Genomic DNA, 26900 nt, shown 5'->3' on the forward strand with positions numbered 1-26900 from the left:
AAAACAATCAGGTTAGAAACACAAGTAAAACGTATTAAGATAGGTTAGTAAAAACATTTTTTTAGCTGCTCCTAAAAAACCCGCAGATCATATTATTAAAATTCCTAACAAAAACAATAAATAAATAAGTAAACTACAAAGGGGGACACATAGCTTCTTGGGACTCCTTAGTTAAGTTGACTGGGGAAGGGGAGGAAGGGGGAAACCAGTTCTTTATTTCAGGCTGCCAGGGGGGGGTTTTGTTAAGGAGGGGAGGGATGCTAAGGGGAAGGTTCAAAGAGAGGGAATGGTGGGGCTAGCTACCTGTTTAGGGTGACTAGAAGAGGGGGGGGTTGGAAAAAGGAGGGGGGGGAAAGAGGGATGGGTTTAGCTCCCTGGTTAGGGACGCTTCACCCTTTAGCTTAAGGAAGGGGAGGGTGGGGCTAGTTCCCTGTTTAGGGTGACTAGAGGAGGGGGGGTGGGAAAAAGGGGGGGAGAGGGGTGGGTTTAGCTCCCTTGTTAGGGACGCTTCACCCGTGGGTTTATGAAAGGGGAGGGTGGGGCTAGTTCCCTGTTTAGGGTGACTAGAGGAGGGGGGGGTGGGAAAAAGGGGAGAGGGGTGGGTTTAGCTCCCTGGTTAGGGACGCTTCACCCGTTAGTTTAAGGGAGGGGAGGGTGGGGCTAGTTCCCTGTTTAGGGTGACTAGAGGAGGGGGGGGTGGGAAAAAGGGGGGGGGAGGGGTGGGTTTAGCTCCCTTGTTAGGGACGCTTCACCCGTGGGTTTATGAAAGGGGAGGGTGGGGCTAGTTCCCTGTTTAGGGTGACTAGAGGAGGGGGGGTGGGAAAAAGGGGGGAGAGGGGTGGGTTTAGCTCCCTGGTTAGGGACGCTTCACCCGTTAGCTTAAGGAAGGGGAGGGTGGGGCTAGTTCCCTGTTTAGGGTGACTAGAGGAGGGGGGGTGGGAAAAAGGGGGGGAGAGGGGTGGGTTTAGCTCCCTGGTTAGGGACGCTTCACCCGTGGGTTTAAGAAAGGGGAGGGTGGGGCTAGTTCCCTGGTTAGGGTGACTAGAGAATGGGGGGTGGGAAAAAGGGGGAGAGGGGTGGGTTTAGCTCCCTGGTTCGGGATGCTAGAGGGATAAATGAAAAGAAGACGCCCAGGGTCCCGGAGGGTTGTGGAGAGGCCCCCCCTAGTGGGAGGGGAGGAATCAGATTGGGTTTCTTGCCGGTCATGTTCGACCTCTGCATGCCCGTTCATCATGCTAATTTCCTCCCCCATTGGCAAGGTTTTGCTTTGGGGGGGGGGGGCACACCACGCCTCCAGAGACCATGGGGGACCTGATTGGAAAAATAAAAAACTGGGGTCAGAGAATACGGCAACCAGGGTTAAATATACTGGAGGGGCTTGTATGGAATCTGTTAAGTTAAAATTAAACTCAGAGTCAGCTCCGCTCCGAGATGTAAGTCCATAGGGGTGGGCCGTGGTGAAGAATCTCTTACCTGGTTTAGCTGTTGGTTGTGTCCAAGGTGCCAGAGGGAGTTGGTGTAGATCCCTTTTTGGCTTTGCCCTGAGGTGCAAGGACGAAGAGTGTTGCCAAAAACAAGGGCAGAAGATGTAGTCCGGTGACTCTGATGCTGCCGCTCTTGGGTTTGAACCTGGTTCCTGATGAGGAGTCAGACTGGGTCACGGTGTCTTAGAGCAGTCAGCCACCAGAGTAGTGATTTGTTGGTAGTGGGAAGTCCTTGTGGGTAGGAATGCCTCTCTGGCTAGAGAGCTTTTTCCTCAGCGGTAAAAATAGAGTTTCAAAGGTTATTGTCCAGAGATGCAGATTTCTTTAAAGATTGGCCGGCTTCACAGGCAGAGTCCCTCACCATGCAAATAACCCACTTATTTAATAATACTAAAAACAGTTTCAAAAGAAACTACTAAAAGAGTTAAAAAAGGGGGTCCCAAAAGAGACAAAAAATATTAAAATCTTTATTAAAAAAATTTAGTTAAAAAAGGACTTACATCCCGGAGCAGTAGGAACCCGACGTTTCGCAACGTTTGTTGCTTCCTCAGGGGTTGCTGACTCTGAACTACTTTGTCTCTTATATAGGAGTAGAGGTAATTAGGCTGATAGCTTGCAGCTGGTTAGGAGTGGACCAAAGTAGGTGTCAAAGTAAAAGTAAGCTAAAAAGCAAAGTTGGAAATAAAATACAGTACAGCGGCACTGGCTTGGTTAGGGTTGGGGTTGGGGTTGGGGTTTGGATAGGTACGTTTGTACTTTATTTGCACTGGCCTGCTGTACTGAAGAAAAATAATAAAACCAATCTAAAAGAGTAAAATAAAACATGTGAGACTGAAAAAAGGGCTCAGAGGTTTTATTTATTGCCCCGGCCTGGATTCGAACCCTGGTTGCCTGCGTGGGAGAGCGGTGTCCTTTCCATCATGCTATGCAAGTGTTTGGTTAACATAGGAGGTTGGGGGGATAAGAAATGAAAGGGAGACATTTTTAACCAAAAAAAAAAAAAAGATATATATATATATATATATATATATATATATATAAATACAAAATAATACATAAAAAAGGAATTCCAGTTTAAAAAGATCTATCGCAGGTTGATTAGAGACAGCTGTTATATAAAAGTGCTCAAAAGTTAAAATAAGTGCTATAAAATAAGTGCTATAAAATAAGTGCTATTAGTACATAAAAACAATCAGGTTAGAAACACAAGTAAAACGTATTAAGATAGGTTAGTAAAAACATTTTTTTAGCTGCTCCTAAAAAACCCGCAGATCATATTATTAAAATTCCTAACAAAAACAATAAATAAATAAGTAAACTACAAAGGGGGACACATAGCTTCTTGGGACTCCTTAGTTAAGTTGACTGGGGAAGGGGAGGAAGGGGGAAACCAGTTCTTTATTTCAGGCTGCCAGGGGGGGGTTTTGTTAAGGAGGGGAGGGATGCTAAGGGGAAGGTTCAAAGAGAGGGAATGGTGGGGCTAGCTACCTGTTTAGGGTGACTAGAAGAGGGGGGGGTTGGAAAAAGGAGGGGGGGGAAAGAGGGATGGGTTTAGCTCCCTGGTTAGGGACGCTTCACCCTTTAGCTTAAGGAAGGGGAGGGTGGGGCTAGTTCCCTGTTTAGGGTGACTAGAGGAGGGGGGGTGGGAAAAAGGGGGGGAGAGGGGTGGGTTTAGCTCCCTTGTTAGGGACGCTTCACCCGTGGGTTTATGAAAGGGGAGGGTGGGGCTAGTTCCCTGTTTAGGGTGACTAGAGGAGGGGGGGGTGGGAAAAAGGGGAGAGGGGTGGGTTTAGCTCCCTGGTTAGGGACGCTTCACCCGTTAGTTTAAGGGAGGGGAGGGTGGGGCTAGTTCCCTGTTTAGGGTGACTAGAGGAGGGGGGGGTGGGAAAAAGGGGGGGGGAGGGGTGGGTTTAGCTCCCTTGTTAGGGACGCTTCACCCGTGGGTTTATGAAAGGGGAGGGTGGGGCTAGTTCCCTGTTTAGGGTGACTAGAGGAGGGGGGGTGGGAAAAAGGGGGGAGAGGGGTGGGTTTAGCTCCCTGGTTAGGGACGCTTCACCCGTTAGCTTAAGGAAGGGGAGGGTGGGGCTAGTTCCCTGTTTAGGGTGACTAGAGGAGGGGGGGTGGGAAAAAGGGGGGGAGAGGGGTGGGTTTAGCTCCCTGGTTAGGGACGCTTCACCCGTGGGTTTAAGAAAGGGGAGGGTGGGGCTAGTTCCCTGGTTAGGGTGACTAGAGAATGGGGGGTGGGAAAAAGGGGGAGAGGGGTGGGTTTAGCTCCCTGGTTCGGGATGCTAGAGGGATAAATGAAAAGAAGACGCCCAGGGTCCCGGAGGGTTGTGGAGAGGCCCCCCCTAGTGGGAGGGGAGGAATCAGATTGGGTTTCTTGCCGGTCATGTTCGACCTCTGCATGCCCGTTCATCATGCTAATTTCCTCCCCCATTGGCAAGGTTTTGCTTTGGGGGGGGGGGGCACACCACGCCTCCAGAGACCATGGGGGACCTGATTGGAAAAATAAAAAACTGGGGTCAGAGAATACGGCAACCAGGGTTAAATATACTGGAGGGGCTTGTATGGAATCTGTTAAGTTAAAATTAAACTCAGAGTCAGCTCCGCTCCGAGATGTAAGTCCATAGGGGTGGGCCGTGGTGAAGAATCTCTTACCTGGTTTAGCTGTTGGTTGTGTCCAAGGTGCCAGAGGGAGTTGGTGTAGATCCCTTTTTGGCTTTGCCCTGAGGTGCAAGGACGAAGAGTGTTGCCAAAAACAAGGGCAGAAGATGTAGTCCGGTGACTCTGATGCTGCCGCTCTTGGGTTTGAACCTGGTTCCTGATGAGGAGTCAGACTGGGTCACGGTGTCTTAGAGCAGTCAGCCACCAGAGTAGTGATTTGTTGGTAGTGGGAAGTCCTTGTGGGTAGGAATGCCTCTCTGGCTAGAGAGCTTTTTCCTCAGCGGTAAAAATAGAGTTTCAAAGGTTATTGTCCAGAGATGCAGATTTCTTTAAAGATTGGCCGGCTTCACAGGCAGAGTCCCTCACCATGCAAATAACCCACTTATTTAATAATACTAAAAACAGTTTCAAAAGAAACTACTAAAAGAGTTAAAAAAGGGGGTCCCAAAAGAGACAAAAAATATTAAAATCTTTATTAAAAAAATTTTTAGTTAAAAAAGGACTTACATCCCGGAGCAGTAGGAACCCGACGTTTCGCAACGTTTGTTGCTTCCTCAGGGGTTGCTGACTCTGAACTACTTTGTCTCTTATATAGGAGTAGAGGTAATTAGGCTGATAGCTTGCAGCTGGTTAGGAGTGGACCAAAGTAGGTGTCAAAGTAAAAGTAAGCTAAAAAGCAAAGTTGGAAATAAAATACAGTACAGCGGCACTGGCTTGGTTAGGGTTGGGGTTGGGGTTGGGGTTTGGATAGGTACGTTTGTACTTTATTTGCACTGGCCTGCTGTACTGAAGAAAAATAATAAAACCAATCTAAAAGAGTAAAATAAAACATGTGAGACTGAAAAAAGGGCTCAGAGGTTTTATTTATTGCCCCGGCCTGGATTCGAACCCTGGTTGCCTGCGTGGGAGAGCGGTGTCCTTTCCATCATGCTATGCAAGTGTTTGGTTAACATAGGAGGTTGGGGGGATAAGAAATGAAAGGGAGACATTTTTAACCAAAAAAAAAAAAAAGATATATATATATATATATATATATATATATATATAAATACAAAATAATACATAAAAAAGGAATTCCAGTTTAAAAAGATCTATCGCAGGTTGATTAGAGACAGCTGTTATATAAAAGTGCTCAAAAGTTAAAATAAGTGCTATAAAATAAGTGCTATAAAATAAGTGCTATTAGTACATAAAAACAATCAGGTTAGAAACACAAGTAAAACGTATTAAGATAGGTTAGTAAAAACATTTTTTTAGCTGCTCCTAAAAAACCCGCAGATCATATTATTAAAATTCCTAACAAAAACAATAAATAAATAAGTAAACTACAAAGGGGGACACATAGCTTCTTGGGACTCCTTAGTTAAGTTGACTGGGGAAGGGGAGGAAGGGGGAAACCAGTTCTTTATTTCAGGCTGCCAGGGGGGGGTTTTGTTAAGGAGGGGAGGGATGCTAAGGGGAAGGTTCAAAGAGAGGGAATGGTGGGGCTAGCTACCTGTTTAGGGTGACTAGAAGAGGGGGGGGTTGGAAAAAGGAGGGGGGGGAAAGAGGGATGGGTTTAGCTCCCTGGTTAGGGACGCTTCACCCTTTAGCTTAAGGAAGGGGAGGGTGGGGCTAGTTCCCTGTTTAGGGTGACTAGAGGAGGGGGGGTGGGAAAAAGGGGGGGAGAGGGGTGGGTTTAGCTCCCTTGTTAGGGACGCTTCACCCGTGGGTTTATGAAAGGGGAGGGTGGGGCTAGTTCCCTGTTTAGGGTGACTAGAGGAGGGGGGGGTGGGAAAAAGGGGAGAGGGGTGGGTTTAGCTCCCTGGTTAGGGACGCTTCACCCGTTAGTTTAAGGGAGGGGAGGGTGGGGCTAGTTCCCTGTTTAGGGTGACTAGAGGAGGGGGGGGTGGGAAAAAGGGGGGGGGAGGGGTGGGTTTAGCTCCCTTGTTAGGGACGCTTCACCCGTGGGTTTATGAAAGGGGAGGGTGGGGCTAGTTCCCTGTTTAGGGTGACTAGAGGAGGGGGGGTGGGAAAAAGGGGGGAGAGGGGTGGGTTTAGCTCCCTGGTTAGGGACGCTTCACCCGTTAGCTTAAGGAAGGGGAGGGTGGGGCTAGTTCCCTGTTTAGGGTGACTAGAGGAGGGGGGGTGGGAAAAAGGGGGGGAGAGGGGTGGGTTTAGCTCCCTGGTTAGGGACGCTTCACCCGTGGGTTTAAGAAAGGGGAGGGTGGGGCTAGTTCCCTGGTTAGGGTGACTAGAGAATGGGGGGTGGGAAAAAGGGGGAGAGGGGTGGGTTTAGCTCCCTGGTTCGGGATGCTAGAGGGATAAATGAAAAGAAGACGCCCAGGGTCCCGGAGGGTTGTGGAGAGGCCCCCCCTAGTGGGAGGGGAGGAATCAGATTGGGTTTCTTGCCGGTCATGTTCGACCTCTGCATGCCCGTTCATCATGCTAATTTCCTCCCCCATTGGCAAGGTTTTGCTTTGGGGGGGGGGGGGGGCACACCACGCCTCCAGAGACCATGGGGGACCTGATTGGAAAAATAAAAAACTGGGGTCAGAGAATACGGCAACCAGGGTTAAATATACTGGAGGGGCTTGTATGGAATCTGTTAAGTTAAAATTAAACTCAGAGTCAGCTCCGCTCCGAGATGTAAGTCCATAGGGGTGGGCCGTGGTGAAGAATCTCTTACCTGGTTTAGCTGTTGGTTGTGTCCAAGGTGCCAGAGGGAGTTGGTGTAGATCCCTTTTTGGCTTTGCCCTGAGGTGCAAGGACGAAGAGTGTTGCCAAAAACAAGGGCAGAAGATGTAGTCCGGTGACTCTGATGCTGCCGCTCTTGGGTTTGAACCTGGTTCCTGATGAGGAGTCAGACTGGGTCACGGTGTCTTAGAGCAGTCAGCCACCAGAGTAGTGATTTGTTGGTAGTGGGAAGTCCTTGTGGGTAGGAATGCCTCTCTGGCTAGAGAGCTTTTTCCTCAGCGGTAAAAATAGAGTTTCAAAGGTTATTGTCCAGAGATGCAGATTTCTTTAAAGATTGGCCGGCTTCACAGGCAGAGTCCCTCACCATGCAAATAACCCACTTATTTAATAATACTAAAAACAGTTTCAAAAGAAACTACTAAAAGAGTTAAAAAAGGGGGTCCCAAAAGAGACAAAAAATATTAAAATCTTTATTAAAAAAATTTAGTTAAAAAAGGACTTACATCCCGGAGCAGTAGGAACCCGACGTTTCGCAACGTTTGTTGCTTCCTCAGGGGTTGCTGACTCTGAACTACTTTGTCTCTTATATAGGAGTAGAGGTAATTAGGCTGATAGCTTGCAGCTGGTTAGGAGTGGACCAAAGTAGGTGTCAAAGTAAAAGTAAGCTAAAAAGCAAAGTTGGAAATAAAATACAGTACAGCGGCACTGGCTTGGTTAGGGTTGGGGTTGGGGTTGGGGTTTGGATAGGTACGTTTGTACTTTATTTGCACTGGCCTGCTGTACTGAAGAAAAATAATAAAACCAATCTAAAAGAGTAAAATAAAACATGTGAGACTGAAAAAAGGGCTCAGAGGTTTTATTTATTGCCCCGGCCTGGATTCGAACCCTGGTTGCCTGCGTGGGAGAGCGGTGTCCTTTCCATCATGCTATGCAAGTGTTTGGTTAACATAGGAGGTTGGGGGGATAAGAAATGAAAGGGAGACATTTTTAACCAAAAAAAAAAAAAAGATATATATATATATATATATATATATATATATATAAATACAAAATAATACATAAAAAAGGAATTCCAGTTTAAAAAGATCTATCGCAGGTTGATTAGAGACAGCTGTTATATAAAAGTGCTCAAAAGTTAAAATAAGTGCTATAAAATAAGTGCTATAAAATAAGTGCTATTAGTACATAAAAACAATCAGGTTAGAAACACAAGTAAAACGTATTAAGATAGGTTAGTAAAAACATTTTTTTAGCTGCTCCTAAAAAACCCGCAGATCATATTATTAAAATTCCTAACAAAAACAATAAATAAATAAGTAAACTACAAAGGGGGACACATAGCTTCTTGGGACTCCTTAGTTAAGTTGACTGGGGAAGGGGAGGAAGGGGGAAACCAGTTCTTTATTTCAGGCTGCCAGGGGGGGGTTTTGTTAAGGAGGGGAGGGATGCTAAGGGGAAGGTTCAAAGAGAGGGAATGGTGGGGCTAGCTACCTGTTTAGGGTGACTAGAAGAGGGGGGGGTTGGAAAAAGGAGGGGGGGGAAAGAGGGATGGGTTTAGCTCCCTGGTTAGGGACGCTTCACCCTTTAGCTTAAGGAAGGGGAGGGTGGGGCTAGTTCCCTGTTTAGGGTGACTAGAGGAGGGGGGGTGGGAAAAAGGGGGGGAGAGGGGTGGGTTTAGCTCCCTTGTTAGGGACGCTTCACCCGTGGGTTTATGAAAGGGGAGGGTGGGGCTAGTTCCCTGTTTAGGGTGACTAGAGGAGGGGGGGGTGGGAAAAAGGGGAGAGGGGTGGGTTTAGCTCCCTGGTTAGGGACGCTTCACCCGTTAGTTTAAGGGAGGGGAGGGTGGGGCTAGTTCCCTGTTTAGGGTGACTAGAGGAGGGGGGGGTGGGAAAAAGGGGGGGGGAGGGGTGGGTTTAGCTCCCTTGTTAGGGACGCTTCACCCGTGGGTTTATGAAAGGGGAGGGTGGGGCTAGTTCCCTGTTTAGGGTGACTAGAGGAGGGGGGGTGGGAAAAAGGGGGGAGAGGGGTGGGTTTAGCTCCCTGGTTAGGGACGCTTCACCCGTTAGCTTAAGGAAGGGGAGGGTGGGGCTAGTTCCCTGTTTAGGGTGACTAGAGGAGGGGGGGTGGGAAAAAGGGGGGAGAGGGGTGGGTTTAGCTCCCTGGTTAGGGACGCTTCACCCGTGGGTTTAAGAAAGGGGAGGGTGGGGCTAGTTCCCTGGTTAGGGTGACTAGAGAATGGGGGGTGGGAAAAAGGGGGAGAGGGGTGGGTTTAGCTCCCTGGTTCGGGATGCTAGAGGGATAAATGAAAAGAAGACGCCCAGGGTCCCGGAGGGTTGTGGAGAGGCCCCCCCTAGTGGGAGGGGAGGAATCAGATTGGGTTTCTTGCCGGTCATGTTCGACCTCTGCATGCCCGTTCATCATGCTAATTTCCTCCCCCATTGGCAAGGTTTTGCTTTGGGGGGGGGGGGGCACACCACGCCTCCAGAGACCATGGGGGACCTGATTGGAAAAATAAAAAACTGGGGTCAGAGAATACGGCAACCAGGGTTAAATATACTGGAGGGGCTTGTATGGAATCTGTTAAGTTAAAATTAAACTCAGAGTCAGCTCCGCTCCGAGATGTAAGTCCATAGGGGTGGGCCGTGGTGAAGAATCTCTTACCTGGTTTAGCTGTTGGTTGTGTCCAAGGTGCCAGAGGGAGTTGGTGTAGATCCCTTTTTGGCTTTGCCCTGAGGTGCAAGGACGAAGAGTGTTGCCAAAAACAAGGGCAGAAGATGTAGTCCGGTGACTCTGATGCTGCCGCTCTTGGGTTTGAACCTGGTTCCTGATGAGGAGTCAGACTGGGTCACGGTGTCTTAGAGCAGTCAGCCACCAGAGTAGTGATTTGTTGGTAGTGGGAAGTCCTTGTGGGTAGGAATGCCTCTCTGGCTAGAGAGCTTTTTCCTCAGCGGTAAAAATAGAGTTTCAAAGGTTATTGTCCAGAGATGCAGATTTCTTTAAAGATTGGCCGGCTTCACAGGCAGAGTCCCTCACCATGCAAATAACCCACTTATTTAATAATACTAAAAACAGTTTCAAAAGAAACTACTAAAAGAGTTAAAAAAGGGGGTCCCAAAAGAGACAAAAAATATTAAAATCTTTATTAAAAAAATTTAGTTAAAAAAGGACTTACATCCCGGAGCAGTAGGAACCCGACGTTTCGCAACGTTTGTTGCTTCCTCAGGGGTTGCTGACTCTGAACTACTTTGTCTCTTATATAGGAGTAGAGGTAATTAGGCTGATAGCTTGCAGCTGGTTAGGAGTGGACCAAAGTAGGTGTCAAAGTAAAAGTAAGCTAAAAAGCAAAGTTGGAAATAAAATACAGTACAGCGGCACTGGCTTGGTTAGGGTTGGGGTTGGGGTTGGGGTTTGGATAGGTACGTTTGTACTTTATTTGCACTGGCCTGCTGTACTGAAGAAAAATAATAAAACCAATCTAAAAGAGTAAAATAAAACATGTGAGACTGAAAAAAGGGCTCAGAGGTTTTATTTATTGCCCCGGCCTGGATTCGAACCCTGGTTGCCTGCGTGGGAGAGCGGTGTCCTTTCCATCATGCTATGCAAGTGTTTGGTTAACATAGGAGGTTGGGGGGATAAGAAATGAAAGGGAGACATTTTTAACCAAAAAAAAAAAAAAAAAAGATATATATATATATATATATATATATATATATATAAATACAAAATAATACATAAAAAAGGAATTCCAGTTTAAAAAGATCTATCGCAGGTTGATTAGAGACAGCTGTTATATAAAAGTGCTCAAAAGTTAAAATAAGTGCTATAAAATAAGTGCTATAAAATAAGTGCTATTAGTACATAAAAACAATCAGGTTAGAAACACAAGTAAAACGTATTAAGATAGGTTAGTAAAAACATTTTTTTAGCTGCTCCTAAAAAACCCGCAGATCATATTATTAAAATTCCTAACAAAAACAATAAATAAATAAGTAAACTACAAAGGGGGACACATAGCTTCTTGGGACTCCTTAGTTAAGTTGACTGGGGAAGGGGAGGAAGGGGGAAACCAGTTCTTTATTTCAGGCTGCCAGGGGGGGGTTTTGTTAAGGAGGGGAGGGATGCTAAGGGGAAGGTTCAAAGAGAGGGAATGGTGGGGCTAGCTACCTGTTTAGGGTGACTAGAAGAGGGGGGGGTTGGAAAAAGGAGGGGGAAGAGGGATGGGTTTAGCTCCCTGGTTAGGGACGCTTCACCCTTTAGCTTAAGGAAGGGGAGGGTGGGGCTAGTTCCCTGTTTAGGGTGACTAGAGGAGGGGGGGTGGGAAAAAGGGGGAGAGGGGTGGGTTTAGCTCCCTTGTTAGGGACGCTTCACCCGTGGGTTTATGAAAGGGGAGGGTGGGGCTAGTTCCCTGTTTAGGGTGACTAGAGGAGGGGGGGGTGGGAAAAAGGGGAGAGGGGTGGGTTTAGCTCCCTGGTTAGGGACGCTTCACCCGTTAGTTTAAGGGAGGGGAGGGTGGGGCTAGTTCCCTGTTTAGGGTGACTAGAGGAGGGGGGGGTGGGAAAAAGGGGGGGGGGAGGGGTGGGTTTAGCTCCCTTGTTAGGGACGCTTCACCCGTGGGTTTATGAAAGGGGAGGGTGGGGCTAGTTCCCTGTTTAGGGTGACTAGAGGAGGGGGGGTGGGAAAAAGGGGGAGAAGGGGTGGGTTTAGCTCCCTGGTTAGGGACGCTTCACCCGTTAGCTTAAGGAAGGGGAGGGTGGGGCTAGTTCCCTGTTTAGGGTGACTAGAGGAGGGGGGGTGGGAAAAAGGGGGGAGAGGGGTGGGTTTAGCTCCCTGGTTAGGGACGCTTCACCCGTGGGTTTAAGAAAGGGGAGGGTGGGGCTAGTTCCCTGGTTAGGGTGACTAGAGAATGGGGGGTGGGAAAAAGGGGGAGAGGGGTGGGTTTAGCTCCCTGGTTCGGGATGCTAGAGGGATAAATGAAAAGAAGACGCCCAGGGTCCCGGAGGGTTGTGGAGAGGCCCCCCCTAGTGGGAGGGGAGGAATCAGATTGGGTTTCTTGCCGGTCATGTTCGACCTCTGCATGCCCGTTCATCATGCTAATTTCCTCCCCCATTGGCAAGGTTTTGCTTTGGGGGGGGGGGGGGCACACCACGCCTCCAGAGACCATGGGGGACCTGATTGGAAAAATAAAAAACTGGGGTCAGAGAATACGGCAACCAGGGTTAAATATACTGGAGGGGCTTGTATGGAATCTGTTAAGTTAAAATTAAACTCAGAGTCAGCTCCGCTCCGAGATGTAAGTCCATAGGGGTGGGCCGTGGTGAAGAATCTCTTACCTGGTTTAGCTGTTGGTTGTGTCCAAGGTGCCAGAGGGAGTTGGTGTAGATCCCTTTTTGGCTTTGCCCTGAGGTGCAAGGACGAAGAGTGTTGCCAAAAACAAGGGCAGAAGATGTAGTCCGGTGACTCTGATGCTGCCGCTCTTGGGTTTGAACCTGGTTCCTGATGAGGAGTCAGACTGGGTCACGGTGTCTTAGAGCAGTCAGCCACCAGAGTAGTGATTTGTTGGTAGTGGGAAGTCCTTGTGGGTAGGAATGCCTCTCTGGCTAGAGAGCTTTTTCCTCAGCGGTAAAAATAGAGTTTCAAAGGTTATTGTCCAGAGATGCAGATTTCTTTAAAGATTGGCCGGCTTCACAGGCAGAGTCCCTCACCATGCAAATAACCCACTTATTTAATAATACTAAAAACAGTTTCAAAAGAAACTACTAAAAGAGTTAAAAAAGGGGGTCCCAAAAGAGACAAAAAATATTAAAATCTTTATTAAAAAAATTTAGTTAAAAAAGGACTTACATCCCGGAGCAGTAGGAACCCGACGTTTCGCAACGTTTGTTGCTTCCTCAGGGGTTGCTGACTCTGAACTACTTTGTCTCTTATATAGGAGTAGAGGTAATTAGGCTGATAGCTTGCAGCTGGTTAGGAGTGGACCAAAGTAGGTGTCAAAGTAAAAGTAAGCTAAAAAGCAAAGTTGGAAATAAAATACAGTACAGCGGCACTGGCTTGGTTAGGGTTGGGGTTGGGGTTGGGGTTTGGATAGGTACGTTTGTACTTTATTTGCACTGGCCTGCTGTACTGAAGAAAAATAATAAAACCAATCTAAAAGAGTAAAATAAAACATGTGAGACTGAAAAAAGGGCTCAGAGGTTTTATTTATTGCCCCGGCCTGGATTCGAACCCTGGTTGCCTGCGTGGGAGAGCGGTGTCCTTTCCATCATGCTATGCAAGTGTTTGGTTAACATAGGAGGTTGGGGGGATAAGAAATGAAAGGGAGACATTTTTAACCAAAAAAAAAAAAAAGATATATATATATATATATATATATATATATATATAAATACAAAATAATACATAAAAAAGGAATTCCAGTTTAAAAAGATCTATCGCAGGTTGATTAGAGACAGCTGTTATATAAAAGTGCTCAAAAGTTAAAATAAGTGCTATAAAATAAGTGCTATAAAATAAGTGCTATTAGTACATAAAAACAATCAGGTTAGAAACACAAGTAAAACGTATTAAGATAGGTTAGTAAAAACATTTTTTTAGCTGCTCCTAAAAAACCCGCAGATCATATTATTAAAATTCCTAACAAAAACAATAAATAAATAAGTAAACTACAAAGGGGGACACATAGCTTCTTGGGACTCCTTAGTTAAGTTGACTGGGGAAGGGGAGGAAGGGGGAAACCAGTTCTTTATTTCAGGCTGCCAGGGGGGGGTTTTGTTAAGGAGGGGAGGGATGCTAAGGGGAAGGTTCAAAGAGAGGGAATGGTGGGGCTAGCTACCTGTTTAGGGTGACTAGAAGAGGGGGGGGTTGGAAAAAGGAGGGGGGGGAAGAGGGATGGGTTTAGCTCCCTGGTTAGGGACGCTTCACCCTTTAGCTTAAGGAAGGGGAGGGTGGGGCTAGTTCCCTGTTTAGGGTGACTAGAGGAGGGGGGGTGGGAAAAAGGGGGGAGAGGGGTGGGTTTAGCTCCCTTGTTAGGGACGCTTCACCCGTGGGTTTATGAAAGGGGAGGGTGGGGCTAGTTCCCTGTTTAGGGTGACTAGAGGAGGGGGGGGTGGGAAAAAGGGGAGAGGGGTGGGTTTAGCTCCCTGGTTAGGGACGCTTCACCCGTTAGTTTAGGGGAGGGGAGGGTGGGGCTAGTTCCCTGTTTAGGGTGACTAGAGGAGGGGGGGGTGGGAAAAAGGGGGGGGGGAGGGGTGGGTTTAGCTCCCTTGTTAGGGACGCTTCACCCGTGGGTTTATGAAAGGGGAGGGTGGGGCTAGTTCCCTGTTTAGGGTGACTAGAGGAGGGGGGGTGGGAAAAAGGGGGGAGAGGGGTGGGTTTAGCTCCCTGGTTAGGGACGCTTCACCCGTTAGCTTAAGGAAGGGGAGGGTGGGGCTAGTTCCCTGTTTAGGGTGACTAGAGGAGGGGGGGTGGGAAAAAGGGGGAGAGGGGTGGGTTTAGCTCCCTGGTTAGGGACGCTTCACCCGTGGGTTTAAGAAAGGGGAGGGTGGGGCTAGTTCCCTGGTTAGGGTGACTAGAGAATGGGGGGTGGGAAAAAGGGGGAGAGGGGTGGGTTTAGCTCCCTGGTTCGGGATGCTAGAGGGATAAATGAAAAGAAGACGCCCAGGGTCCCGGAGGGTTGTGGAGAGGCCCCCCCTAGTGGGAGGGGAGGAATCAGATTGGGTTTCTTGCCGGTCATGTTCGACCTCTGCATGCCCGTTCATCATGCTAATTTCCTCCCCCATTGGCAAGGTTTTGCTTTGGGGGGGGGGGGGGCACACCACGCCTCCAGAGACCATGGGGGACCTGATTGGAAAAATAAAAAACTGGGGTCAGAGAATACGGCAACCAGGGTTAAATATACTGGAGGGGCTTGTATGGAATCTGTTAAGTTAAAATTAAACTCAGAGTCAGCTCCGCTCCGAGATGTAAGTCCATAGGGGTGGGCCGTGGTGAAGAATCTCTTACCTGGTTTAGCTGTTGGTTGTGTCCAAGGTGCCAGAGGGAGTTGGTGTAGATCCCTTTTTGGCTTTGCCCTGAGGTGCAAGGACGAAGAGTGTTGCCAAAAACAAGGGCAGAAGATGTAGTCCGGTGACTCTGATGCTGCCGCTCTTGGGTTTGAACCTGGTTCCTGATGAGGAGTCAGACTGGGTCACGGTGTCTTAGAGCAGTCAGCCACCAGAGTAGTGATTTGTTGGTAGTGGGAAGTCCTTGTGGGTAGGAATGCCTCTCTGGCTAGAGAGCTTTTTCCTCAGCGGTAAAAATAGAGTTTCAAAGGTTATTGTCCAGAGATGCAGATTTCTTTAAAGATTGGCCGGCTTCACAGGCAGAGTCCCTCACCATGCAAATAACCCACTTATTTAATAATACTAAAAACAGTTTCAAAAGAAACTACTAAAAGAGTTAAAAAGGGGGTCCCAAAAGAGACAAAAAATATTAAAATCTTTATTAAAAAAATTTAGTTAAAAAAGGACTTACATCCCGGAGCAGTAGGAACCCGACGTTTCGCAACGTTTGTTGCTTCCTCAGGGGTTGCTGACTCTGAACTACTTTGTCTCTTATATAGGAGTAGAGGTAATTAGGCTGATAGCTTGCAGCTGGTTAGGAGTGGACCAAAGTAGGTGTCAAAGTAAAAGTAAGCTAAAAAGCAAAGTTGGAAATAAAATACAGTACAGCGGCACTGGCTTGGTTAGGGTTGGGGTTGGGGTTGGGGTTTGGATAGGTACGTTTGTACTTTATTTGCACTGGCCTGCTGTACTGAAGAAAAATAATAAAACCAATCTAAAAGAGTAAAATAAAACATGTGAGACTGAAAAAAGGGCTCAGAGGTTTTATTTATTGCCCCGGCCTGGATTCGAACCCTGGTTGCCTGCGTGGGAGAGCGGTGTCCTTTCCATCATGCTATGCAAGTGTTTGGTTAACATAGGAGGTTGGGGGGATAAGAAATGAAAGGGAGACATTTTTAACCAAAAAAAAAAAAAAAGATATATATATATATATATATATATATATATATATATAAATACAAAATAATACATAAAAAAGGAATTCCAGTTTAAAAAGATCTATCGCAGGTTGATTAGAGACAGCTGTTATATAAAAGTGCTCAAAAGTTAAAATAAGTGCTATAAAATAAGTGCTATAAAATAAGTGCTATTAGTACATAAAAACAATCAGGTTAGAAACACAAGTAAAACGTATTAAGATAGGTTAGTAAAAACATTTTTTTAGCTGCTCCTAAAAAACCCGCAGATCATATTATTAAAATTCCTAACAAAAACAATAAATAAATAAGTAAACTACAAAGGGGGACACATAGCTTCTTGGGACTCCTTAGTTAAGTTGACTGGGGAAGGGGAGGAAGGGGGAAACCAGTTCTTTATTTCAGGCTGCCAGGGGGGGGTTTTGTTAAGGAGGGGAGGGATGCTAAGGGGAAGGTTCAAAGAGAGGGAATGGTGGGGCTAGCTACCTGTTTAGGGTGACTAGAAGAGGGGGGGGTTGGAAAAAGGAGGGGGAAGAGGGATGGGTTTAGCTCCCTGGTTAGGGACGCTTCACCCTTTAGCTTAAGGAAGGGGAGGGTGGGGCTAGTTCCCTGTTTAGGGTGACTAGAGGAGGGGGGGTGGGAAAAAGGGGGGGAGAGGGGTGGGTTTAGCTCCCTTGTTAGGGACGCTTCACCCGTGGGTTTATGAAAGGGGAGGGTGGGGCTAGTTCCCTGTTTAGGGTGACTAGAGGAGGGGGGGGTGGGAAAAAGGGGAGAGGGGTGGGTTTAGCTCCCTGGTTAGGGACGCTTCACCCGTTAGTTTAAGGGAGGGGAGGGTGGGGCTAGTTCCCTGTTTAGGGTGACTAGAGGAGGGGGGGGTGGGAAAAAGGGGGGGGGAGGGGTGGGTTTAGCTCCCTTGTTAGGGACGCTTCACCCGTGGGTTTATGAAAGGGGAGGGTGGGGCTAGTTCCCTGTTTAGGGTGACTAGAGGAGGGGGGGTGGGAAAAAGGGGGAGAGGGGTGGGTTTAGCTCCCTGGTTAGGGACGCTTCACCCGTTAGCTTAAGGAAGGGGAGGGTGGGGCTAGTTCCCTGTTTAGGGTGACTAGAGGAGGGGGGGTGGGAAAAAGGGGGGAGAGGGGTGGGTTTAGCTCCCTGGTTAGGGACGCTTCACCCGTGGGTTTAAGAAAGGGGAGGGTGGGGCTAGTTCCCTGGTTAGGGTGACTAGAGAATGGGGGGTGGGAAAAAGGGGGAGAGGGGTGGGTTTAGCTCCCTGGTTCGGGATGCTAGAGGGATAAATGAAAAGAAGACGCCCAGGGTCCCGGAGGGTTGTGGAGAGGCCCCCCCTAGTGGGAGGGGAGGAATCAGATTGGGTTTCTTGCCGGTCATGTTCGACCTCTGCATGCCCGTTCATCATGCTAATTTCCTCCCCCATTGGCAAGGTTTTGCTTTGGGGGGGGGGCACACCACGCCTCCAGAGACCATGGGGGACCTGATTGGAAAAATAAAAAACTGGGGTCAGAGAATACGGCAACCAGGGTTAAATATACTGGAGGGGCTTGTATGGAATCTGTTAAGTTAAAATTAAACTCAGAGTCAGCTCCGCTCCGAGATGTAAGTCCATAGGGGTGGGCCGTGGTGAAGAATCTCTTACCTGGTTTAGCTGTTGGTTGTGTCCAAGGTGCCAGAGGGAGTTGGTGTAGATCCCTTTTTGGCTTTGCCCTGAGGTGCAAGGACGAAGAGTGTTGCCAAAAACAAGGGCAGAAGATGTAGTCCGGTGACTCTGATGCTGCCGCTCTTGGGTTTGAACCTGGTTCCTGATGAGGAGTCAGACTGGGTCACGGTGTCTTAGAGCAGTCAGCCACCAGAGTAGTGATTTGTTGGTAGTGGGAAGTCCTTGTGGGTAGGAATGCCTCTCTGGCTAGAGAGCTTTTTCCTCAGCGGTAAAAATAGAGTTTCAAAGGTTATTGTCCAGAGATGCAGATTTCTTTAAAGATTGGCCGGCTTCACAGGCAGAGTCCCTCACCATGCAAATAACCCACTTATTTAATAATACTAAAAACAGTTTCAAAAGAAACTACTAAAAGAGTTAAAAAAGGGGGTCCCAAAAGAGACAAAAAATATTAAAATCTTTATTAAAAAAATTTAGTTAAAAAAGGACTTACATCCCGGAGCAGTAGGAACCCGACGTTTCGCAACGTTTGTTGCTTCCTCAGGGGTTGCTGACTCTGAACTACTTTGTCTCTTATATAGGAGTAGAGGTAATTAGGCTGATAGCTTGCAGCTGGTTAGGAGTGGACCAAAGTAGGTGTCAAAGTAAAAGTAAGCTAAAAAGCAAAGTTGGAAATAAAATACAGTACAGCGGCACTGGCTTGGTTAGGGTTGGGGTTGGGGTTGGGGTTTGGATAGGTACGTTTGTACTTTATTTGCACTGGCCTGCTGTACTGAAGAAAAATAATAAAACCAATCTAAAAGAGTAAAATAAAACATGTGAGACTGAAAAAAGGGCTCAGAGGTTTTATTTATTGCCCCGGCCTGGATTCGAACCCTGGTTGCCTGCGTGGGAGAGCGGTGTCCTTTCCATCATGCTATGCAAGTGTTTGGTTAACATAGGAGGTTGGGGGGATAAGAAATGAAAGGGAGACATTTTTAACCAAAAAAAAAAAAAAAAAAAAAAGATATATATATATATATATATATATATATATATATAAATACAAAATAATACATAAAAAAGGAATTCCAGTTTAAAAAGATCTATCGCAGGTTGATTAGAGACAGCTGTTATATAAAAGTGCTCAAAAGTTAAAATAAGTGCTATAAAATAAGTGCTATAAAATAAGTGCTATTAGTACATAAAAACAATCAGGTTAGAAACACAAGTAAAACGTATTAAGATAGGTTAGTAAAAACATTTTTTTAGCTGCTCCTAAAAAACCCGCAGATCATATTATTAAAATTCCTAACAAAAACAATAAATAAATAAGTAAACTACAAAGGGGGACACATAGCTTCTTGGGACTCCTTAGTTAAGTTGACTGGGGAAGGGGAGGAAGGGGGAAACCAGTTCTTTATTTCAGGCTGCCAGGGGGGGGTTTTGTTAAGGAGGGGAGGGATGCTAAGGGGAAGGTTCAAAGAGAGGGAATGGTGGGGCTAGCTACCTGTTTAGGGTGACTAGAAGAGGGGGGGGTTGGAAAAAGGAGGAGGGGGAAGAGGGATGGGTTTAGCTCCCTGGTTAGGGACGCTTCACCCTTTAGCTTAAGGAAGGGGAGGGTGGGGCTAGTTCCCTGTTTAGGGTGACTAGAGGAGGGGGGGTGGGAAAAGGGGGAGAGGGGTGGGTTTAGCTCCCTTGTTAGGGACGCTTCACCCGTGGGTTTATGAAAGGGGAGGGTGGGGCTAGTTCCCTGTTTAGGGTGACTAGAGGAGGGGGGGTGGGAAAAAGGGGAGAGGGGTGGGTTTAGCTCCCTGGTTAGGGACGCTTCACCCGTTAGTTTAAGGGAGGGGAGGGTGGGGCTAGTTCCCTGTTTAGGGTGACTAGAGGAGGGGGGGGTGGGAAAAAGGGGGGGGGGGGAGGGGTGGGTTTAGCTCCCTTGTTAGGGACGCTTCACCCGTGGGTTTATGAAAGGGGAGGGTGGGGTGAGCTCCCTGTTTAGGGTGACTAGAGGAGGGGGGGTGGGAAAAAGGGGGAGAGGGGTGGGTTTAGCTCCCTGGTTAGGGACGCTTCACCCGTTAGCTTAAGGAAGGGGAGGGTGGGGCTAGTTCCCTGTTTAGGGTGACTAGAGGAGGGGGGGTGGGAAAAGGGGGAGAGGGGTGGGTTTAGCTCCCTGGTTAGGGACGCTTCACCCGTGGGTTTAAGAAAGGGGAGGGTGGGGCTAGTTCCCTGGTTAGGGTGACTAGAGAATGGGGGGTGGGAAAAAGGGGGAGAGGGGTGGGTTTAGCTCCCTGGTTCGGGATGCTAGAGGGATAAATGAAAAGAAGACGCCCAGGGTCCCGGAGGGTTGTGGAGAGGCCCCCCCTAGTGGGAGGGGAGGAATCAGATTGGGTTTCTTGCCGGTCATGTTCGACCTCTGCATGCCCGTTCATCATGCTAATTTCCTCCCCCATTGGCAAGGTTTTGCTTTGGGGGGGGGGGGGCACACCACGCCTCCAGAGACCATGGGGGACCTGATTGGAAAAATAAAAAACTGGGGTCAGAGAATACGGCAACCAGGGTTAAATATACTGGAGGGGCTTGTATGGAATCTGTTAAGTTAAAATTAAACTCAGAGTCAGCTCCGCTCCGAGATGTAAGTCCATAGGGGTGGGCCGTGGTGAAGAATCTCTTACCTGGTTTAGCTGTTGGTTGTGTCCAAGGTGCCAGAGGGAGTTGGTGTAGATCCCTTTTTGGCTTTGCCCTGAGGTGCAAGGACGAAGAGTGTTGCCAAAAACAAGGGCAGAAGATGTAGTCCGGTGACTCTGATGCTGCCGCTCTTGGGTTTGAACCTGGTTCCTGATGAGGAGTCAGACTGGGTCACGGTGTCTTAGAGCAGTCAGCCACCAGAGTAGTGATTTGTTGGTAGTGGGAAGTCCTTGTGGGTAGGAATGCCTCTCTGGCTAGAGAGCTTTTTCCTCAGCGGTAAAAATAGAGTTTCAAAGGTTATTGTCCAGAGATGCAGATTTCTTTAAAGATTGGCCGGCTTCACAGGCAGAGTCCCTCACCATGCAAATAACCCACTTATTTAATAATACTAAAAACAGTTTCAAAAGAAACTACTAAAAGAGTTAAAAAAGGGGGTCCCAAAAGAGACAAAAAATATTAAAATCTTTATTAAAAAAATTTAGTTAAAAAAGGACTTACATCCCGGAGCAGTAGGAACCCGACGTTTCGCAACGTTTGTTGCTTCCTCAGGGGTTGCTGACTCTGAACTACTTTGTCTCTTATATAGGAGTAGAGGTAATTAGGCTGATAGCTTGCAGCTGGTTAGGAGTGGACCAAAGTAGGTGTCAAAGTAAAAGTAAGCTAAAAAGCAAAGTTGGAAATAAAATACAGTACAGCGGCACTGGCTTGGTTAGGGTTGGGGTTGGGGTTGGGGTTTGGATAGGTACGTTTGTACTTTATTTGCACTGGCCTGCTGTACTGAAGAAAAATAATAAAACCAATCTAAAAGAGTAAAATAAAACATGTGAGACTGAAAAAAGGGCTCAGAGGTTTTATTTATTGCCCCGGCCTGGATTCGAACCCTGGTTGCCTGCGTGGGAGAGCGGTGTCCTTTCCATCATGCTATGCAAGTGTTTGGTTAACATAGGAGGTTGGGGGGATAAGAAATGAAAGGGAGACATTTTTAACCAAAAAAAAAAAAAAGATATATATATATATATATATATATATATATATATAAATACAAAATAATACATAAAAAAGGAATTCCAGTTTAAAAAGATCTATCGCAGGTTGATTAGAGACAGCTGTTATATAAAAGTGCTCAAAAGTTAAAATAAGTGCTATAAAATAAGTGCTATAAAATAAGTGCTATTAGTACATAAAAACAATCAGGTTAGAAACACAAGTAAAACGTATTAAGATAGGTTAGTAAAAACATTTTTTTAGCTGCTCCTAAAAAACCCGCAGATCATATTATTAAAATTCCTAACAAAAACAATAAATAAATAAGTAAACTACAAAGGGGGACACATAGCTTCTTGGGACTCCTTAGTTAAGTTGACTGGGGAAGGGGAGGAAGGGGGAAACCAGTTCTTTATTTCAGGCTGCCAGGGGGGGGTTTTGTTAAGGAGGGGAGGGATGCTAAGGGGAAGGTTCAAAGAGAGGGAATGGTGGGGCTAGCTACCTGTTTAGGGTGACTAGAAGAGGGGGGGGTTGGAAAAAGGAGGGGAAAGAGGGATGGGTTTAGCTCCCTGGTTAGGGACGCTTCACCCTTTAGCTTAAGGAAGGGGAGGGTGGGGCTAGTTCCCTGTTTAGGGTGACTAGAGGAGGGGGGGTGGGAAAAGGGGGGAGAGGGGTGGGTTTAGCTCCCTTGTTAGGGACGCTTCACCCGTGGGTTTATGAAAGGGGAGGGTGGGGCTAGTTCCCTGTTTAGGGTGACTAGAGGAGGGGGGGGTGGGAAAAAGGGGAGAGGGGTGGGTTTAGCTCCCTGGTTAGGGACGCTTCACCCGTTAGTTTAGGGGAGGGGAGGGTGGGGCTAGTTCCCTGTTTAGGGTGACTAGAGGAGGGGGGGGTGGGAAAAAGGGGGGGGGGAGGGGTGGGTTTAGCTCCCTTGTTAGGGACGCTTCACCCGTGGGTTTATGAAAGGGGAGGGTGGGGCTAGTTCCCTGTTTAGGGTGACTAGAGGAGGGGGGGTGGGAAAAAGGGGGGAGAGGGGTGGGTTTAGCTCCCTGGTTAGGGACGCTTCACCCGTTAGCTTAAGGAAGGGGAGGGTGGGGCTAGTTCCCTGTTTAGGGTGACTAGAGGAGGGGGGGTGGGAAAAAGGGGGGGAGAGGGGTGGGTTTAGCTCCCTGGTTAGGGACGCTTCACCCGTGGGTTTAAGAAAGGGGAGGGTGGGGCTAGTTCCCTGGTTAGGGTGACTAGAGAATGGGGGGTGGGAAAAGGGGGAGAGGGGTGGGTTTAGCTCCCTGGTTCGGGATGCTAGAGGGATAAATGAAAGAAGACGCCCAGGGTCCCGGAGGGTTGTGGAGAGGCCCCCCCTAGTGGGAGGGGAGGAATCAGATTGGGTTTCTTGCCGGTCATGTTCGACCTCTGCATGCCCGTTCATCATGCTAATTTCCTCCCCCATTGGCAAGGTTTTGCTTTGGGGGGGGGGCACACCACGCCTCCAGAGACCATGGGGGACCTGATTGGAAAAATAAAAAACTGGGGTCAGAGAATACGGCAACCAGGGTTAAATATACTGGAGGGGCTTGTATGGAATCTGTTAAGTTAAAATTAAACTCAGAGTCAGCTCCGCTCCGAGATGTAAGTCCATAGGGGTGGGCCGTGGTGAAGAATCTCTTACCTGGTTTAGCTGTTGGTTGTGTCCAAGGTGCCAGAGGGAGTTGGTGTAGATCCCTTTTTGGCTTTGCCCTGAGGTGCAAGGACGAAGAGTGTTGCCAAAAACAAGGGCAGAAGATGTAGTCCGGTGACTCTGATGCTGCCGCTCTTGGGTTTGAACCTGGTTCCTGATGAGGAGTCAGACTGGGTCACGGTGTCTTAGAGCAGTCAGCCACCAGAGTAGTGATTTGTTGGTAGTGGGAAGTCCTTGTGGGTAGGAATGCCTCTCTGGCTAGAGAGCTTTTTCCTCAGCGGTAAAAATAGAGTTTCAAAGGTTATTGTCCAGAGATGCAGATTTCTTTAAAGATTGGCCGGCTTCACAGGCAGAGTCCCTCACCATGCAAATAACCCACTTATTTAATAATACTAAAAACAGTTTCAAAAGAAACTACTAAAAGAGTTAAAAAAGGGGGTCCCAAAAGAGACAAAAAATATTAAAATCTTTATTAAAAAAATTTAGTTAAAAAAGGACTTACATCCCGGAGCAGTAGGAACCCGACGTTTCGCAACGTTTGTTGCTTCCTCAGGGGTTGCTGACTCTGAACTACTTTGTCTCTTATATAGGAGTAGAGGTAATTAGGCTGATAGCTTGCAGCTGGTTAGGAGTGGACCAAAGTAGGTGTCAAAGTAAAAGTAAGCTAAAAAGCAAAGTTGGAAATAAAATACAGTACAGCGGCACTGGCTTGGTTAGGGTTGGGGTTGGGGTTGGGGTTTGGATAGGTACGTTTGTACTTTATTTGCACTGGCCTGCTGTACTGAAGAAAAATAATAAAACCAATCTAAAAGAGTAAAATAAAACATGTGAGACTGAAAAAAGGGCTCAGAGGTTTTATTTATTGCCCCGGCCTGGATTCGAACCCTGGTTGCCTGCGTGGGAGAGCGGTGTCCTTTCCATCATGCTATGCAAGTGTTTGGTTAACATAGGAGGTTGGGGGGATAAGAAATGAAAGGGAGACATTTTTAACCAAAAAAAAAAAAAAAGAGATATATATATATATATATATATATATATATATATAAATACAAAATAATACATAAAAAAGGAATTCCAGTTTAAAAAGATCTATCGCAGGTTGATTAGAGACAGCTGTTATATAAAAGTGCTCAAAAGTTAAAATAAGTGCTATAAAATAAGTGCTATAAAATAAGTGCTATTAGTACATAAAAACAATCAGGTTAGAAACACAAGTAAAACGTATTAAGATAGGTTAGTAAAAACATTTTTTAGCTGCTCCTAAAAAACCCGCAGATCATATTATTAAAATTCCTAACAAAAACAATAAATAAATAAGTAAACTACAAAGGGGGACACATAGCTTCTTGGGACTCCTTAGTTAAGTTGACTGGGGAAGGGGAGGAAGGGGGAAACCAGTTCTTTATTTCAGGCTGCCAGGGGGGGGTTTTGTTAAGGAGGGGAGGGATGCTAAGGGGAAGGTTCAAAGAGAGGGAATGGTGGGGCTAGCTACCTGTTTAGGGTGACTAGAAGAGGGGGGGGTTGGAAAAAGGAGGGGGGGGAAAGAGGGATGGGTTTAGCTCCCTGGTTAGGGACGCTTCACCCTTTAGCTTAAGGAAGGGGAGGGTGGGGCTAGTTCCCTGTTTAGGGTGACTAGAGGAGGGGGGGTGGGAAAAAGGGGGAGAGGGGTGGGTTTAGCTCCCTTGTTAGGGACGCTTCACCCGTGGGTTTATGAAAGGGGAGGGTGGGGCTAGTTCCCTGTTTAGGGTGACTAGAGGAGGGGGGGGTGGGAAAAGGGGAGAGGGGTGGGTTTAGCTCCCTGGTTAGGGACGCTTCACCCGTTAGTTTAAGGGAGGGGAGGGTGGGGCTAGTTCCCTGTTTAGGGTGACTAGAGGAGGGGGGGGTGGGAAAAAGGGGGAGGGGTGGGTTTAGCTCCCTTGTTAGGGACGCTTCACCCGTGGGTTTATGAAAGGGGAGGGTGGGGCTAGTTCCCTGTTTAGGGTGACTAGAGGAGGGGGGGTGGGAAAAAGGGGGAGAGGGGTGGGTTTAGCTCCCTGGTTAGGGACGCTTCACCCGTTAGCTTAAGGAAGGGGAGGGTGGGGCTAGTTCCCTGTTTAGGGTGACTAGAGGAGGGGGGGTGGGAAAAAGGGAGAGGGGTGGGTTTAGCTCCCTGGTTAGGGACGCTTCACCCGTGGGTTTAAGAAAGGGGAGGGTGGGGGCTAGTTCCCTGGTTAGGGTGACTAGAGAATGGGGGGTGGGAAAAAGGGGGAGAGGGGTGGGTTTAGCTCCCTGGTTCGGGATGCTAGAGGGATAAATGAAAAGAAGACGCCCAGGGTCCCGGAGGGTTGTGGAGAGGCCCCCCCTAGTGGGAGGGGAGGAATCAGATTGGGTTTCTTGCCGGTCATGTTCGACCTCTGCATGCCCGTTCATCATGCTAATTTCCTCCCCCATTGGCAAGGTTTTGCTTTGGGGGGGGGGGGCACACCACGCCTCCAGAGACCATGGGGGACCTGATTGGAAAAATAAAAAACTGGGGTCAGAGAATACGGCAACCAGGGTTAAATATACTGGAGGGGCTTGTATGGAATCTGTTAAGTTAAAATTAAACTCAGAGTCAGCTCCGCTCCGAGATGTAAGTCCATAGGGGTGGGCCGTGGTGAAGAATCTCTTACCTGGTTTAGCTGTTGGTTGTGTCCAAGGTGCCAGAGGGAGTTGGTGTAGATCCCTTTTTGGCTTTGCCCTGAGGTGCAAGGACGAAGAGTGTTGCCAAAAACAAGGGCAGAAGATGTAGTCCGGTGACTCTGATGCTGCCGCTCTTGGGTTTGAACCTGGTTCCTGATGAGGAGTCAGACTGGGTCACGGTGTCTTAGAGCAGTCAGCCACCAGAGTAGTGATTTGTTGGTAGTGGGAAGTCCTTGTGGGTAGGAATGCCTCTCTGGCTAGAGAGCTTTTTCCTCAGCGGTAAAAATAGAGTTTCAAAGGTTATTGTCCAGAGATGCAGATTTCTTTAAAGATTGGCCGGCTTCACAGGCAGAGTCCCTCACCATGCAAATAACCCACTTATTTAATAATACTAAAAACAGTTTCAAAAGAAACTACTAAAAGAGTTAAAAAAGGGGGTCCCAAAAGAGACAAAAAATATTAAAATCTTTATTAAAAAAATTTAGTTAAAAAAGGACTTACATCCCGGAGCAGTAGGAACCCGACGTTTCGCAACGTTTGTTGCTTCCTCAGGGGTTGCTGACTCTGAACTACTTTGTCTCTTATATAGGAGTAGAGGTAATTAGGCTGATAGCTTGCAGCTGGTTAGGAGTGGACCAAAGTAGGTGTCAAAGTAAAAGTAAGCTAAAAAGCAAAGTTGGAAATAAAATACAGTACAGCGGCACTGGCTTGGTTAGGGTTGGGGTTGGGGTTGGGGTTTGGATAGGTACGTTTGTACTTTATTTGCACTGGCCTGCTGTACTGAAGAAAAATAATAAAACCAATCTAAAAGAGTAAAATAAAACATGTGAGACTGAAAAAAGGGCTCAGAGGTTTTATTTATTGCCCCGGCCTGGATTCGAACCCTGGTTGCCTGCGTGGGAGAGCGGTGTCCTTTCCATCATGCTATGCAAGTGTTTGGTTAACATAGGAGGTTGGGGGGATAAGAAATGAAAGGGAGACATTTTTAACCAAAAAAAAAAAAAAAGATATATATATATATATATATATATATATATATATAAATACAAAATAATACATAAAAAAGGAATTCCAGTTTAAAAAGATCTATCGCAGGTTGATTAGAGACAGCTGTTATATAAAAGTGCTCAAAAGTTAAAATAAGTGCTATAAAATAAGTGCTATAAAATAAGTGCTATTAGTACATAAAAACAATCAGGTTAGAAACACAAGTAAAACGTATTAAGATAGGTTAGTAAAAACATTTTTTTAGCTGCTCCTAAAAAACCCGCAGATCATATTATTAAAATTCCTAACAAAAACAATAAATAAATAAGTAAACTACAAAGGGGGACACATAGCTTCTTGGGACTCCTTAGTTAAGTTGACTGGGGAAGGGGAGGAAGGGGGAAACCAGTTCTTTATTTCAGGCTG

The sequence above is a fragment of the Oryzias latipes genome, chromosome 1 (genome assembly GCF_053564925.1).
Source record: "Oryzias latipes strain Hd-rR chromosome 1, Olatipes_Hd-rR_3.1".
NCBI lineage: Eukaryota > Metazoa > Chordata > Actinopteri > Beloniformes > Adrianichthyidae > Oryzias > Oryzias latipes.